At 38.3% G+C, this 14,847-nt stretch overlaps 1 protein-coding gene and 1 long non-coding RNA gene across 3 annotated transcripts in view; one reads left to right on the top strand and one right to left on the bottom strand.

Moving 5' to 3' along the window:
• The window catches only part of IRF2 (interferon regulatory factor 2), a 75,198-nt gene extending 74,267 nt beyond the window's left edge, over positions 1–931 (bottom strand). The window contains exon 1 of one of the 2 annotated variants that reach the window (XM_011364027.2): positions 728–931. The gene's annotated coding sequence lies outside the window, so the exon portion shown is untranslated. Of the gene's footprint in view, positions 1–336; positions 393–727 lie in introns of those variants that run through there. The other variant, XM_011364026.2, reaches the window with a different exon arrangement.
• Positions 932–1,100: 169 nt separating this feature from the next.
• LOC111742369 lies at positions 1,101–8,386 on the top strand. The gene is made up of 3 exons (XR_002781292.1): positions 1,101–1,256; positions 7,970–8,084; positions 8,247–8,386. It is a non-coding gene; the product is annotated as an uncharacterized LOC111742369 (long non-coding RNA).
• Positions 8,387–14,847: the final 6,461 nt, after the last annotated feature.

Raw genomic sequence — 14,847 nt, 5'->3', positions numbered from 1 at the left:
GCGACGCCCGCGCCCCTTCCCCGAGCTCCGCGGGCGGGCGAGCCTGGGACCGCCGCGGGCGCCCCATCAAGTTTCCTTTGGCCGCGGCGGGAGGCGACTCTCCCTCCCGGGAGCGGGGCGCAGGCAGCCGGCGGACGGCGGGTTCCTGCTTATTTCCGCGGAGGCTGCCCGCAGAGAGGCGCCGCCGCCGGGCTCCGAGAAGGACCCGCTCCCCTCCTTCAGATCTGGAGGCGACGGCGTCTGTAAACATGCACACGCACACACTTGCACACGATAATTTTGTTGTAAAAGGAGGCCCGACTCCAGCGGACTTGCACCTCCCGACACACACAACACCTGGGGCGCAGAATCACACAGAGCAGGTCTGTGTCCATGGAGCCACCTCTCCGCATCTGCAAATCCAAAAGTGAAATTAAACCTCCACCAACCTCCTCCTCCTCCTCCTCCCTCTCTACCTCCTCCTCCTCCTCCTCCTTGCAGCCTCAGCAGCCCCAGTAGCAGCAGCAACAGCAGCAGAACCTGCTTCCCCTAAAATCAGATGATCCATAATAGCGCCGACCGTTCCTCCAAAAATCGGCATTAATATTTATGAACCCCAGCATTCTCCGTCTGGAAAACATCGTGTCAAACCATCAGGACACCCACACACATATCCCCTCCAGTCCTCATAAACATGCCCTCGAGAAAAACACACGCACAGTCACAACTATTATTTGAAAAATGTTACCTCTCAGTGTGCTTTTTCACGCTACCAATACACTTCCGCAAGGTTTAAGTGTTGCTAGGGTGTGTGAAATGGAAATGAAAGCCCGTCAGTTGAATAATCGCAGGAGCAAAACTAAAAGTTACTCCCCGGCTTGCCTGAGAACAGTCCAGATCGAAAGCAAAACAAGGAGAGGAAACTGCGAAGAGCCGAGGCTGGAAATCCCCCCACCCCCCGCCCTCCTCCCTCGCTCCCTCCCTCGCCTCCCCTCTCCGCCCTCCTCCCTCCGCCCTTCCTCCCCAGTGTTTGTTTCAAGCTTTTGCAACCGGGAGGTGGAGGCTGAGGGAGGGCGAGCGGCCCGGCCGAGAGGTGCGGAAGTTCGCCGCTGCTGTTCATTGGCAGGCAGCACCGCTTTCATCATTTCTCGAAAAGTCAATTTCATTTTCACTTCCCCACGTCGCGGCAGCTGGAGCAATGAGCGGCTGCTCGTGAGTCTGTGGTTCGCACACCGGGGCGCTCACCCTCGCCGCGCGAACACTCGACGAGGGTGGGGGTAAGGCGTCCGGAGGTAACCGGGAGCATGCTTAGGTTCAGGTTAGAAGCTAGTGGCTGTAGGAGAGGAAAGGTGGTACCTTATTCTCCATCCTAAAGGTTACCTGAAGATTGGGAAGGAGGAAGGAGGAGGGCTTGCGGGGAAGCAAAGGGGATCTTGTCATTTAGTTGGTGGGGCAGGTGTAACATGTTCAGAACTGCTGTTTTCAGAGTGAATGAAAATTCACTTAGTAACGCTACTCACCTCTACTCAAGGAAATAAAAGGAACAATTAACTGACAAGACAGCATTACATAGATATTAATTCAAGAACTGGGTCAAGTGACTGGCGTCCTAAATCTTATTCGAACCCTTATCAGTAGTTGAGGGTGTGACCATTTAAGGGGCTGCTGCCATCTCTGACACCACCTGGCACTCGGTTCTCCACCTAGGCGATAAGGAAGGCCTCCCCTAGTAATGTAACAGCAGCGCACTCCAAGGCTGAGTTATTGCCTGTGCAGCAGAAGTTATCTTATTGCAGGATGAGATGGGCGAGGATGTGACTTAATTTTACTTAAGATGTCTTGGTCGTGGCTGGTCCAGAAGAGAGGCTTTATTACTGTAGTACTTCCAGCCAGGTTCATATTTGGCCTCCTTAACTTACTAGCTGAGCATCCTTGGTCAAGTTGCTTAACCTAAGGGTCAGTTTCCAATGCTGTAAAATGGAGATGAATGAAAGAATGCAAGAATACAGGTACAACACCTGTCACCTTAAGTTATGTTAGCTCGAACTAATACAATTCACTTGGGACCTACTGGGTTTTGGTCCCTTACATTAAAATCATAGATTCTCATGTAATTATACCTACTTCTTCCCATTACTTTCGGTTTCATCAGGCTTCTTCCAAACTTTTCTATCCAGAGAAAGTCCCTTCCTGGAGACCATAGCTATTTCTATGTAAACATCACTCCAATACCCCTCTTTGTCACAGAAGTATTGAATTCTATGGACTGGAAAAGTAACCAAATATGCAGATGCAGTGAGGAGACGTGAGAGTTTAGGATTCTGTTTTGTGGTAGTCTCAGAAATAGATCTCACATGCCAGTTTCTTATCCCCTCTCATATAAACCTATCTGACACAGCCACTCACTATCTTATTTCATATAGCAATGACCATTTCCGGCAATTAGTCACTATATACAAACTCTGTAGGATAGTTGTCACTCTACCTACTATGGACCCAAGTTAAAAACATAACAATTCTTGATGTCTTCTTTCCCCCAACATACATAAGTCTTCACTAACGTCATCAATAGGTTCTGAGACTTTAAGCGAAACTATGTATAAAGAAAACAATTTTACTATAGGCTATTAATATGAACAAGAATTAAGTTCCTATAAACATTTCATCAACGTTATAATGAAACAACGCTGAACCAAACGACGTTATTCAAGGACCTGCTGTACATTCAGTTGATAGTATCCTAGTGACTGGTGGATGCTACTCCCAAATACCTCTGGATCTGACCCTTTTCCTCCCCATTGCATGGCCTTCATTCGGTTATTGCAGTAGCCTTTAACTGTGCTTCCCGTTTCCGAACTCGGACCCCTCTAGGCTAGCAAGCCGCACCAAGTTAAATAGAAAATTAACTTCAGGCAAGGCTCAGTTCCAGTCCTAACTCCGCCCCTCAATAAAGTCCATATTATTTGACAAGACATATAAAGTCTGTTATAATCTGGCACCAAAATACTTTTCCAGCTGCATCGCCTGCTACTGTGCCCCTCAAGCCCTACACCCCTCCCTTGTCAAACCAGTTGCCATTCCTTTTTATAAAAAACAGAGCCATCCTTTTGTTCATTGTTTTAGCCTTAGAATGGCAACCAGCACATAGGTACTCGAATACTTGTGAATTAATAATTACTAGCCCTTGGTTCTCATAACATATTTCAGACTTTATTTTTTAATATAGTCAACATTTATTGTACATAATGCAGAAAATACGGAAAAGTTGAAAGAAGAAAATCCACCGCCTGAAATCTCAACTGTCAGGAATAGACTTGTTAATATTTTTATATTTCTTTCTAGTAGTTTTTCTAGGGGGCCATATCCAGTCCTCATCTCCTTAGTCTTTCTGTATCATTTAGTAATGTCCATCATGCTGCCCATTTTCCATGACGCCTGTGTGACATCCCTCTGTCCTGTACTATTTCTCAGCTGGCTCCTCTTCTGCTACCAGCCCCCTAGATTACGGTGTTTCCAGACAGTCTATCCTCAACCCTCCTATTTTCTCATTCTATGGTCCTTCCCTTTGAATGCTCTCGCTCACGCCCAAAGCTTCAGATACCACCATTTGGTGATAATTCCAAAATCTGTAATTTCTGAGATCTGGATGCATTACCTCCTAGATGTTCCTCAGGTGCAATAAATTAAACATATCTAAAACTAAACTCATACATCTTCCCTACAGCCTTGTATTTGTCACTTCATTAACCAGCCAGGAAACTAGAGGTATCATCAACTCCGGTCTTCCCTGAGCCCCAGGAACACCCTGAGGCATGGGTATTGTTTCCGATTTTCCAGGCCCCTAAATTCGTAAAGCGTAGAATGAATTTCACTCTGTTCTTAGGCCCTTGATGACATGTCACTGCAGACTAAAAATGTAAATATGACCCCCAAATCCACATGGTATTGATGTACATGAAATATTCAAGAAATATTTCTTAGTCCTTTGATGAGATGCATGTAGTTATAAATCTGTGAAAAAAATTGATCAAAATAGCAAAATATAACCATTTTGAAAGTCTCTGGAAAAAGTAATCTTTGCCGTACCAAGGAAATCTGACCAAACACCTTGGTCTAACACAAAAACCATTGTTTGAGCAGCCTTGTATATGAAAGTAACGTGATCTCCTGAGTAAGGCATGTTTATTTTTCAGCTGTGGAATGGAACATCCTAAAAGAAGATCTGCCTGGATGCATTTGGACTAATTTCTCTTCAAGGGAGTTGAGTAAGGACAGTGATTACCTGGACAATGTAGTGATTGATCTCTCCATGAATGGATCTCAACTAAGAAAGAAATTTAAAGATACATTCAAGGTTAACCCCTTTCGAATGGGTTTTTAATTTATTTTTCTAATAAATGAGAATAGCTTCAGTCAGTCAAGTAACAAACATCTCAGTACCTGGGAATTTTTCTCAGCTCTGGGAATACAGCAGTGAACAAAACAAATAACAATCTCTGTCTTCCCAAAAGCTTTCTTACAGTCTAGTAAATTGGCATGTTAATTGCCATTGTATCACCTCAGTAATGGCACCCACATCACCTCCATCTTTAACCACAGCCTCTAGAATTGTACGTTAAAGTTAAGAATGTAGAATAGTCGTTGCAATGCAGAACTATAATCTCTGGCTTTGTCTTGGCCAACTGCTCTGGCAAATGTAAAACACTCATTTTCCATGATTTCATAACCCCCTGAATTATAGCACCACGGATGACATACAGACTAAAGTGTTATTTATAGCTACAATTAAATCAGTGGCCCCTCATCAGTCTGTCAGTCAATACCTGAATTTTCTCCACAGTATCACTGGTACTACTTCTGTCCTGTCCACTGAGTCTCTCCTCCATGGTGCTATAATTCAGGGGGTTATGAAATCATGGAAAATGAGTGTTTTACATTTGCCAGAGCAGTTGGCCAAGACAAAGCCAGAGATTATAGTTCTGCATTGCAAAGACTATTCTTGTGAAGTCCACGTTGAATAAACATACAGCCAAGTAAGATTTTAGTTGGGACACTAGAACTAAGACATTGAAAAAGCCTTCAGGGGTCAAATATGTGATGACAGAAAGAAATGTAACTATGGGTGGTGAACACCCAATGTAATGTATACATATGCCTTACTGTTGAATTGTACACCTAAAACTTACTGAATTTCGTTAATCAATGTCACCATAATAAAAATAAAAATTAAAAAAAACAAAAAATAAAATAATATAGTTACTTAGTCTACTTTTTTAGTGATGTCTCGTTCATGCAGCCATTGGTATTTCAATTGTTCCCATTTTCCTGATCTGAACTTTTAGAAAACAAAGTCAGTATATTCAAAATGTTCACAATTAAATAGTACTATCTCAATAAAAGGCACAATGATTAATATAAAAAAAAGAAAAAGCCTTTAAAATTCAAAGATTATGGGCATCAAGTTGGAGAACTTGACGAGTACCTCATGTGATGATTTCTTTCATTTTACTAGAAACTCTGAAATGAGGTTCATTTTTTGCAGTTATTCTCTGAAAATTACAAATTTAAATTGAGTAATATATTGCCCAATCTTTAGTAATAAATATTAATTTTGTCTTGTTCTTCTGATGAAGGAAAAAATATTCTTTAGAATGTTTTTTGCTATAATTTCACTATTCCATCTCAAATGGCTTTAAAATATTCATTATTTCTCTAAAGTGATAAACCATAAAATAATGCTTTTACTTTTAAAGTCAGAAAAATTGTCTATAGCTTTGCCTTGAAGTTCTTTAGAATTACTATAATAGTTCAAGTATTAAAAATATTATAAACAAGAAATAAATCTCAAATTTCTAACATGAATTCAGCAAACCACGATTCATTGGATCTGAATACTTGAAGAATTTTTTGTTATATCTTTCACTACTTCCCTGTAAGCTCCTCACTCACAACGTATGAAGTTTGATGATGTTCAGTACGTTCTTTTTCCCCCAACTTCCTAGCATTTCGAACGATACACTTTTATTCTATTTGAAAATGTTTGGAAATGTGCCAAACAAAAAGACAGAAGAGTGCCATAAAACAAAAACTTGAGAGAGTATTTTTAAATTCTCTTGCTTCCTTGAAAAACTTTATTTCCACTAAACTCAAAATGTGAATGACAAGATATAGTCTTGGCACTGCCTCCTTAGTCTTTAATGCAACTTCTAGACATTTCGCACCTTCATTTATTAAGTGCTGCAATGCTCCCAACACTGAGAGCTGCTTTGAAGGCGGTCAGAACAAGACAAACCCCTGCTCTCATGGAGTTTACCTTCTAATGGAGGTGATGGCAAAGACAAACAAACAAGCAAACCAATAAAATAGCTGCAGATTTGTATTTGTGTTCTGAAGGAAATAAACAAGAGCCTTGATAGACAATACGGAGGGATCTAGCTGGTCACGGTTCCTCTGAGAAACTGACGTTTAAGGCAAGACTTGTAGAACAAGAGGTTATTGTATTAGTTTCCTACGGCTGCCCCAACAAAATACACAGACTAGGTGGCTTAAATAACAAAAATTTACTAACTGACAGGTACAGACATGGAAGTTCAAAATCAAGGTGTCCACAGGTTTGGTTCCTACTGAGGGCTAGGAGGAAAGGATCTGCTCCATGCCTTCTAGCTTCTGGTGGTTTGCCAGCCATCTTGAACATGCTTTGGTTTGTTAGAAGCATCACCTCAATCTCTGCCTTCATCTTCACATAATGTTCTCCCTGGCTGTGAGTCTGTGTCCAAATTTCCCCGTTTTATAAGGACACTAGTCATATTGGATTAGGGGCCCACCCTCCTCCATTATGATCTCATCTTAACTAATTACATCTGCAAAGACCTATTTCTATGTAAGATCACATTCTGAGGTGCTGAGGGGTTAAGACTTCAATATATGAATGGGGGAGGGGTACACAATTCAATCCATAACAGGTCCTAATTGTGCAATTAAAGCCCCTAGGCAGAAGAAAAAGGCCTAAGAAGCAAAAGGGTCTGGCATATTCTAGGAACCGAAGGAGAGTGAGTGTGACTTCAGTGTTGTGAATAAGGACGAGAAGGACATGGACAGAGGCCAAGTGGGCAGAGGTCAGATCAAGGATGTTGAATTTTATTCTAAGATCAATGGGAAGATTTTTGAAGGGTTCTGTGATTTTAAAAGGTCACATTATAAATTTCCCAGTTGTCTCTTCAACATCAATGAAATGCATAAATTCTTTAATTTATGGGTTTCTTAAAGGAATTTGCAACTTTCTTCATTGCCCTCTTAGATCCTTATATGATGAATTTGCTGAGGAAACACTGCATTTATGATATTCTGAAACAGTTTAGTCTATATCTCGTTTTTGAGTTACTAAGTTAAAATACTTATTTTCCTTTAATTTTCTCTCTGATATTCATCTCCACAAATGAAGCAGTTTTTCTTCATTCTTTTTATTCTTACCCCAGAACAAAATTCCCTTAAAAAAAAATGATCATTGTGGATTCCAGGCACACATGTTTCCTCAGACTGTTGCGAGTGAACAGTGATGATTTTTAGAGATTGTGTCACCACAAAATCAATATTCATTCCAAAATTTAATGGTTTCAAGTGTATTGCACTTTTTTGATTTCTAAAAATTTTCAGGGTTTTTTCCATCAGAAACTCTTATGTAATAGTTTTCAAAAAACTGAATTTTTTTTTAGCAGAACAATGAGCATAAATAAAACTTTGTGATTCACCTTGAATGTTTTGTAATTTGAAAGCAAACATTGGTTTAAACAACCCATCACATATTCTTTCTACCCCAAGCTGTAGATCCTGGGTTTTGGCACCACTCCTCTCTTGACAATATAAAAAGTTCTGCTTTTTTCTGTTTTACATATTGAGGTTCTAATTAAGATTTCATTTATGGAAAAGTTTCTGTTACTTAAAAAAAAATCAAAACCACAAAAAGTGGCTGTTAGTTGTCCTTCATTTTCAGATAATTGAAGATAAGAAAGAAAACACAACCAACCATGAGTGAAAAACTGCAAGGCTGAAGGAGAGAAAGAAATGGGACACCAAGCAACAGGAAGCTGTGAGTGTCGATATAGTTGGTAAGTTCACGTTAAGTAGCCAGGAAGAGAAGAGCCAGCTACGTTAGAGGTACCAATATTAGAGGCACATTATCATGTGAGTTCCTCAAATTGTCTCCATTTTTCTTTGTTTTGTTTTGTTTTGTTTTTGCTTATCTTGATGAGAACTTTCTATCTTTTCAGTGATGCAGAACCAAGAGACTCACAATGTACGCAGCTGATGGAATGCTTTTCAAAACTTTTGGACAAACCTTTTTCATTCATTGAGAAATCAGAGGAACACTGTCCCTAACCCTGTCATCTTTCACAATGCTTATAAACATTTTACCAAAGATGCATGTTTCCTTTTGTTGGTATTTTTGCTTATGACAAACTTAAGATAAGTATGACATTAGGAAATACTTACACTGCATTGGGAGTAAAAAAAAAATACAGTTTTATATGTACAGTATGACCACCCCAAAGATGTTCTATGAATAAGACCAAAGAGAACTACATCAAAACATTAATAGTGGTTGTCTTCGAGTAATGGAACAATGAATGATTTATTTTCCTATTGAAAAATTAACATTTTAATACAGATTTTACTTTTATTAATATAAAAATTTAAATAATACTTCATAGGTGATTTCAGGAAATTATTTCTTGATATGCTTATAATTTTTATATAAATTACTTGTAAGTTTTAGCTAGCTTCTTTTCCATAGTACTTCAAAAAAGAAAGCACTGATTAATACATCTTATACCTCACACTGCATTCTTTTACGAATTTTTAAATCTATGGCTCTTTAAGTTATATAGAAGATAATTTTTGTCCTACAAATGCTATATAGTTTCTCCTAGTCTTTTATTTTATCAAAATATTCATTTTTAGAATGCATTTGTGTTTTTATCTTAGCAGTTCAAATATTGACTCTTCAAAGGAACATATAAGAACAAATTAAATGTGTCAAGATCAATAGCTATTAATAACTGATACGTCCCATGATCATTACTAATATTTAAACAATCTTTGCTTTGATTCACATCATGTTTTAAATATGCTATTTGAAGAAGGTTAAGAATTAAGAAAACTCTATAATGACGAAATAATCTTTTCTAATTGTAAATTTTCATTTTACTTATATGCAAATTTCAGTTACTATATTTTTAGCAATCAAATTTAAATTCTTAGATATCAAAGAATGAGAATTCTAAGGAAAATAATAAACTTTTATGTCAAATTTGTTCTTTCTGCCTTTCTTCTTTCTGGCACTTTCATATTTAGTCATTGTATTTCCTATTTTGTTTGCTCAATTTCCACACACAACCAGATTAGCGGAAGAAGAGCGAAAACATCTCATTTGAGGGCAGTAAAGAAAAGGATCTCTCTCTCTCTCTCTCTCTCTCTCTCCACACACACACACACACACACACACACACACACACACACATGTCGATGCTCATTTGGAATCCAGAACATTTTTTCCCACAGAATTAATAAGAAACTATAATAGTATAAGTATATCGTTTACCTTCATTTTGTGGTAAAGTAAAAGTTTGTGAGCTGGTCTAGGAATACACCATTTTATAACATTATACACATGGGAAATTTTCATTCTGAAATCTAAACAGCTGTTTTCAAGAGAAACTATGAGAGCACACTGGGTTGTGTGGGTCTGGAATGCCTGCCCTCTGCAGGGCTGTGCTCAGCAATTTGGAGGAGACACAGAAGAAAGAGGCCTAGTTCTTGATTTTAAGACATTTGAAGTCTACATTGGGAGAAGGATCCACAATGAAAAGATGATTATTTCAAGACAGAAATGGTATGTGGCCCCACATCCAGGTAACATTTTAATACATTTATTTATCTGTTCATTCAGCATCTGTTTCTTGACTTTATAGTAATTATCTCTTTTATATTTTAAATGATATTTTCTTGACTTTATAGTAATTATCTCTTTTATATTTTAAATGATATTTTCTAATGTAAATAATATAGTAGGATATTAGAGCACTACAGATACAAGTATTTGTAGTGACAAAATCGGAAAGAACTTAAATGTCTTTCAGAACTGAATGGTTGAATAAACTGTGGTTGATCCATTCTATGAGTTGTTATGTACCAGCAGAAAAGAACAAATTAAGACTATCTGCTGATCTGGAGAGGGGATTAGGACATATTATAACGAATGAAAGGCAAGATAAAAAGAAATTTTCATAGTGTGATCTTTTTGCAAAGACAACAGTGACCCCCCCCCCAAAAAAAATGTTTGAATTTAAAAAGATAAAGGTATATACAGAAAGCGGTTAATATTGGTCCCTTGAGGACAGGTGGGTTACTAATTTATTTATTTATTTTTGTATTGAAGAAAAATGATAATTTTGAAACAAAATGAAAATTTAGAAATATAGAACATATTAAAGAAAATTAAAATCACTGTGATATCTGATTTCTATTTTGTTAAGTAGTATTTATGTGCACCCATGTGAATTGCTCTGGATAATTAATTATAAATAGATTATTCTTGACTGTCCACTGTGTTTATGTCACTTTAGGAGCCTTCTGGCAAGAGTGCTTTAACCCAAAGCCACCTGATGGATCCATGACGGAAACATTTTTAAGCAGGCAGGCATTTCAGTTCCTTATGGGGGCTGCCTACTTTCCCTGTGGGAAAGGCCCATTTAGCCCTTTATGTGTATCTCCGCTATCCAAATGGTAAGGAAGAGTTTCCTAAAATGTAAAATTATGAGAATAAAGGACTGTTGCTCTCATGCCGGCATGAGCCCAGCTCTCATTAAGAGTTCTCTGCTTATACTGATGAATTCTCCTGCATCATCCTAAAGAACCAACAAGGCTTCTTTCCAGGACGGCTGGATGTACTCAAAGGAAGGAAGCTGGGTGGAGTCCAGCCCACTGAAGGCACTTTAACAAAGTGCTGTGTACATTTCTGCTCAACATTTCTTGTAAGTTCATGACACTAGTTCAGTGGTCTCAGGAAAGGTGGGTACCTTAGTCCAGTTTTCTCTGTACTTCTTGTGAAGAATTATTCACTAGGAAATAGATGTTCATTACGTCAGCATGACACTTTCATCAGTCAAGCACAAAAGTAAACAATTCAGATAGTAAATAATGAAGCACAGTAAGGACTACCCAAGGAAAGGCTCAGCAGGCTTCCCACAGGGAGTGGGATGTGAGCTCTGCTTTAACGAATAGGTTAAAAATAAATAGAGCAATTTAAAATAGATTTGTAAGTGTACACACACACACACACACACACACACACACACACACAGCCAGCTTTAAAAAGCCTTGACAGAAGCTCTCAGACTATAAAATGTCCTGTCATCCCACAGAGAACACCCATCTAACAAACTCTAGTTCTATAGTCCAAGCCAGTTCTGTGTTTAGGCCAAAGGGATTTTGTTGAATTACACATTATATATATTGGTAGAGTTAGAAAAATAGTTTTTTCAGTTAAAAATTGGGGATGGGGGTTGGGGGTAAGCTCATACATCCAACATGTGGAAGAAATATGTGCATTTAATAAGATCTCTAAGGCCGCTCTTCAGCCTCTAAAACTATAGATTGCAAACTATTTCCTTGTGATACTTTAGCTGATTCTTTAGGAATGAAAGAGAAAAGTTATAGAATCACCAGATCAGTGCCTGCAGATGTGAATTCCTTGGACCATCTAAGGATTCTCTATGGACCGGCCAATGTGATGATGGTGGTGGACCTATTCATGGTCACATGCAGGACGTACAGAAGAGTAGCCTCGAGTTATCTGTTAACTTAGCATTCCACTCACAAGTTACTTTAATTACACGGCTATAGATGATGCAAAACATCTGGTGAAAACTAAAGAAAATATCTCATGTCCAGATGTTTAGCTTGTGGTCATGTAGGCAGAACACCTGTGCACTAAATTTGTATTTTATCCAGATGTTTGGTGGTGTGTGCCTATAACCCTTTTGCTATACAGCTTATTTCTTCCTGTTAGTATAAAGCCCAAATTAGATTAAAACTTAGTTTATCTCCAAGTTTAGGCTTTAACTAAACAAAAATAAAAGGATTATAAGAATCCATATATGGCGAGTTATGTTTTCTGCTATAAAAATATGAGAGGCTCTGTTTTTAGAATGGCAGAGTAAAGACATACCCACCCAACCACCTTCTCTCAAAATTCACCAAGAAACATTAAGGAGAACAGTTAACAGAAGTGCATTTCTGTCATTAGGAAACTAAGAGGTACCTGTACCTACAATGTATGGAGAAAAAAAAATTGGAAAGAGGAATGAGAAAGCCTGAGCAGAGAGAAGGGAGGTCAAACTTTAGCGTCTATAAAGGGAATTGGATGGATATCTATGAGAAGCAAGCAGATTTGCCACACAGAACCCAGAAAAGGCACAGGGATAGTAAAAACTGGGCAGAAAGCAGCAGAATTAAATTAAAAGTATATTTAATTTAGTAAAGCAGTTGGTTTCCTCCAGTTCTCCACCCCCATCTAACTTGTTCCCTGGCAATTTGTTGACTTTTCCTCCAGATACTGAGTTCCTTCCAAAACAAGATTGAGGGAGTCTGTATGCTGAATAGTCCCTTTTTACTGCTCAAATCCAGAACACCAATATCCAGAGACAACTGTCAGAGAGGAGATAAGAGGATGCTACCCCAGAGAAAATACTTGCAGTGATATCTGGAAGGCCTCAGTGAAAACACCAGCTGGTCCCCTAATTTGGCTCAGTGAAGATCACCGGTGTATAAGCCCAACACATGTATACAGAGCTTCTGGTCAAGTCGGCTTTTTGGTGCTTTACTCTTAAGAGTTAACATCCAAGGGTTAAGAGATACTCTAACATAACCATGATGAAAGCAAACAGAATAAAGAACTCTAGGGAAACAAAGGTGATGCAGAAAAAAAAAACAAAACATTTTAATGTCATTAAAGATTTGAGAAAAGATACTAACTGCATGTGTGAAATAAAAACAATATATAAAAAGGAACAATTAGAGAACATAAAAGGCTCCTGAAAAAAGGAACAATTAGAGAACATAAAAGGCTCCTGAAAATTAAAAACATGACTAAGTTTTTATAGAATAATTAGAAGATAAAGTCAAGTAAATCTCACATAAAGTATAATAAAGAAATGAACAATAGAAAAAAATAAGAAAAATGGATGCTCAATCTAAGTGATTCAATATCTAGTAGAAATTCTAGAAAATGAGAATTGAAATAACAGTGGACAGGAAGTTAGTAAAGACATAAGAAAATTTTGAGGAATATAGTTTTCCAAATTTAAAAAGCACTCCAATGTCTAGCACAACCTGTAAATAAAGATATGATGCGAAGATCTCTATCAGGACTAGCATCGCAATTAACTAACAAGACAGTTCAGCCATGAAAGAGGAACAAGGACTGGACTTGACCTCCTGCAGTAAAAAACTAGAGAAGTGGACAAAACATGAAACAACTGTTCTCAGGCATTGAGCAACTTGCAGCACAAACTGTGATCCTCGAGGAAAGAGAAACAAATGACATGAGCCCTACGACCACCTGCGTTTTCTGTTGGAGGCAGTTTCCATACTTAGGTTGCAGTAATAGGGGAACCCAAACAGAAACAAGAAAGGGAGTGAAGAAAGGAAGATCAGAGATCAGAGAGGCTGAGGCAGCTGAGAGTTGTAGGCAAAGTTCTCAAAAAGAGGTAGTTATACAGAAAAAGAGTTTCAAAAGTTTGTGTGGTCCTCTTTAGTGTTTGCTGAGCCCTGGACCAGGCATATGGAAACTAGTACTCCAAAATGCTGGAAGAGAATGACTGGGGCCTACTAAGCTAAATATTCCCAGAGCTCACATAGACTTTGGAATTGATCAAGTTCCCATTAGCCAAAGTGAAGAGGCCCTCCTGATCATCCAACACACTGGTAGAGCTGAACAATCCTTAGAGTGAAAGCTATTTTCTATAAGTCTTAGTAAAGCTTAGAGACAGGTTTTAAAAGAATCAAGCTGATATGCAGTAAAACTGCTTACTTAAACAAAGCCCAAAACTCATTAAAGACAAAAAAAAAAAAAATTTCAAGACATTCAACAACATAAAATACACAATGTCTAAAATCCAATAAAAAATTACTAACATGCCAAGAAGAAAATATGACCCATAATCAAGAAGAAAAAAAAACGATCAAGAGGAAAGGACACAAAAAAAAGCCACAGATGATGGGATCAGTAGAGAAGGATGTTTTGGAAAAGATATTATAAATGTGAAAACCTATTTAGAGGAAGATATGAACCTAATGAGGAAATAAATGGAAGACGTCGAAAAGAACCAAATGAAATTTCTAAGATAAAAAATACACCAGCTGGAAGGAGTTTCACTGGATGAAACCAGACTCAGATCTTGGTTTCTAAATACACTCTCCAATAAAAGAAACCAGGGCTCCTTGAAGAACTGATGGATTCCAGACCTGGAATAGAGAGTATACAGAACAATCCTGGTGCCAGAAAGTAAGGAAGTCCTCTAAAAGCAAAATGAAGGAGGTATGGCAAAGGGATATAGGAGCCAACTGAAAGACCTATGCTGAAACAATTTGAACAAAAAAAAAATAAAAAGTATTGGATTATAACTCAAAGTATAAATGAGTCTATACTGATATGAATCGATGACAAGAGAGAAGAGAGTGAGAGGGAGAAGAGAGAGAAATAACCCATATAGAATTTTATGTATGTATTATACATAAATAACTCCCACCTCTTAAGTATGGGATGCACATGATGTCTTCCTCCAAAGAGGAGAGCATGGAAATGGGAGG

Source organism: Pteropus vampyrus, unplaced genomic scaffold (assembly GCF_000151845.1).
Source record: "Pteropus vampyrus isolate Shadow unplaced genomic scaffold, Pvam_2.0 Scaffold92, whole genome shotgun sequence".
In the NCBI taxonomy this organism is placed as follows: domain Eukaryota; kingdom Metazoa; phylum Chordata; class Mammalia; order Chiroptera; family Pteropodidae; genus Pteropus; species Pteropus vampyrus.
The sequence above is the reverse complement of the archived record's forward strand: the minus strand, read 5'-3'. Positions and strand labels throughout refer to the sequence as shown.